This window comes from Nematolebias whitei, chromosome 2 (assembly GCF_014905685.2).
Source record: "Nematolebias whitei isolate Nwh7 chromosome 2, NemWhi1, whole genome shotgun sequence".
Taxonomy (NCBI): Eukaryota; Metazoa; Chordata; class Actinopteri; order Cyprinodontiformes; family Rivulidae; genus Nematolebias; species Nematolebias whitei.
Window position 1 is genome coordinate 1,721,010 of NC_056499.1, and position 3,208 is coordinate 1,724,217.

Here is a 3,208-nt window from a genome sequence, read left to right on the forward strand (position 1 = left end):
CCTGTTTTTGGACTCCTCGCCTGTTTTTGGACTCCTCGCCTGTTTTTGGACTCCTCACCTTGCCTGCTCCTCTTGGATTTGTTTGCCTCTCCGGCCTCAGTACCACCCCCTGTTTCCTCTAACACGCTTCACGGATTTTGTTTTTGGATTTTGTATCTGGACCTCTGCCTTCCTGTTCATGACCCCTGCTCTGACAACCGGAACGTTATTGGAGTTGCCTTGAACAACGTTATTGCAGCTGCTCTGCACAGGACCAGTGACGTCATCGCTGCGGTCTTGACAGGTGACTCTCACTCTCCACCTGCCTGTGAAGACCTGTCAACACTTCTGATCCTCACTTTGCACCCACAGCCTATAAGAAATAAAACTGTTCTTGTTTTTTGCACTCCTGTGTCTGTCTTATTAAGAGTTCAAAAACCCGTTCTTGACAGGACAGGCGCCGCCATTTTGTAGTTTTTTCTCAGTCAGCCTCTAATCCTGCTCATAACGACCACATTACCCAGAAGGCAACAGGGCCCTGTCCAGAAGCCCCACTCCTTTCTGCTGAAAAAGCAGAGGAAAGTTTTGAAGTGATCAGCGCCCAGCGGACGGAGAGAAGCTGCACTGAACCCATCGAACCGAACCAGAACTGGACCAGAACTGGACCTCCAGACCCATCGGTGAATCTGAGAGCTGGTAGCCGGTCCATGAGGTCCATCTGGAGCCCACTAGGATGTTTTCATTTCTCGGGTCGGACCAGAACCGAGCTGCTGCTGTTCTGCAGAGACTGGTGAGTAAAATTTAGTAGCTACACATGCAGTTCTGTCCGCATGTTGTTAAAGTGACGCAGGTTCAGAGTGTGGTTGTAAAAACTTCTCTCAAAACCACGGGCAGTGAACGCGGCTTGTTCCTGCATTCACAAATTCAAATGAGAACTTTTATAATCAGCTGCTTGAGGGACAGAGATCATCTGAGCAGGTGCTGTGTGAGACTCTTCTCAAGAACCTACTTTTAAAATTAGATTTGGAAATCCAGGATGTTGCATCTGCTGAGGAAGGACTAACGAAGAGATGGGCCTTCAACATCAGGTCAAAGGTCACTGTGAGTTGTTGTGACCGACAAACAAAACGGAACGAGTCGGGTTTTATCTGTATTTATTACACACTCTTTTATTTTCTGTACATTTGCTGAGAACATGAATCCAAACAACAAAAAACCCTTCAGCGTGAGATTATCTCTGGTGTTTGATGAACATCAGCTTAAAGTAACTTAGAGTGAAGTTGAACTGGATCCAGTGCAAACGAACAGCAGCGACAATCAATAATTAGAGACAGATTCAGGAACAGTTCCCAAAACAAAACCTGAAATAAAAACTAAAAACACGTAAACTGGGATCATGTAAGGCAGCTGAGTGTTCAGGAAGTCACAGGACGGATGTCTGGACTTGTTTGGAGTTCAGATTTGGACCATCAACCAAATGCTGCTCAGCACAAAGGCAGTAAAAATGAAGTCACGTGGCGGATTGAGCACGAATACAAACACAACAAAGAAAGATGTGTGGCCTTCATCGTTTTCTCCCTTTCTCTGCAATAATACGACTTTTACATAAATAATATGTTTAATAAGACATCTTGATGAGGATTTACTAAAAGCTCAAAATAAGAACTTCACTGATGTGATGCTGGAACGAGAATGATGGAGAAGCTGTGAACTGGACAGAAGCAGATCAATAAATAAATTGCACATTTAAAATGAATATTCATTCATTCAACCTTTAGTTCTACACGTTAGTCTCACTGAGCCTCGAGAACTCGTTTACAACAGAGACCTGGTTTAACAAAGATGATGACAACAGGAGACGATCATAAAAAAAAACATGAAATGAAAATATAAATGGAAGAAAAATGAAAGAAAGTTATATAAAAAAACAGCTAGGTTGTAAAGTGATGTAGAAACTAACAACAGGAACATCTGTAGGAACTGAACAGATGTTTGAAGCCACTTAGAGAGGTCAAAGGTCGAGAGCTTCAGATGTTTTTACAAGATATTCCAGGAAACAGGAGCGGAGTAGGAGAAGGTCCTTTTGTCTAGTTCAGTCCTCACTGAGGGAACACTGCAGGTAATGATGTCCTGAGAGCGCACGCTGTAGCTGCACTCACACAGTGTAAATACAGAGACTTTGGAATAAGCTTCATAGAACTTCAACAGTTTCATGTAAATGTTGAAAGTTGCACGCAGACACAAAGTCTTCAAGAGAAGCACTAATAATGTGACATGTAATGTTTGCAGATTATGGAGGAAGGTCACTGACCTGCAGTCACCTGAGTAGATCTGGAAACAGTTTTCATGTATATTCTTCTGGTGTTAAATGTGAAGCATTGATGCAGCATCGAGCTGTTAACGAGAAAACAATCTGCAGCTGCTGATCACGGAATCTGAAGTTAGCGAATCCCTGCTGTGAAGGAGCTACTGGTTTGAAACGCACGTTTTCAGCTTGCTCTAGATGCACCATGCAGCCTGTTTAAAGGAACGGTTCACATTTCTTCATGTGTGTGTGGGGGGGGGTCTTATCTCATGTAGATAGCTTTTTGAATGACCTCAGTTTCACCAGTTTAAATAAATCTCTATGACACCGACATGTCGTGGAGATTTGTACAATAAACCTGTTTCTCATTGAAACATTTATTCCAGCAGCAATGCTGGGATCAGTTTGCAGGAAGTGCCCCAGGCTGCACAGGAAGTGCTACAGATAGCTTCCACGAATAAAAACAAACAAACAATAAATAAATCATAGTTTTAAGATATTTGAACCAGCTGTTAGCTCGTCAGTCTAGTCAGAATTAAACAATTTCTTCAAGTTAACGTTGTTCAAAAAGCTATCTACAACAGGTAAGATATTACCTGTCCATAACTTTCCCAAAGAAGCTCACTTTTAAAGATACAACTTTAAAAGGAAACGTAGTGATGTAGCTGTTTGATGAAAAATAAGCATGAACTTGGTAACACTTTATTTGAAGGGGTGTCTGCATAAGACTGACAGTGTCATGTTATGTTCAAGACAGCGTCATTAGCTGTTCATGACAGTGTCATGTGATGTTTATGATAGCGTCAAGAGCTGTTCATGACAGCGTCATTAGCTGTTCATGACAGTGTCATGTGATGTTTATGATAGCGTCAAGAGCTGTTCATGACAGTGTCATGTGATGTTCATAACAGTGTCATGTGATGT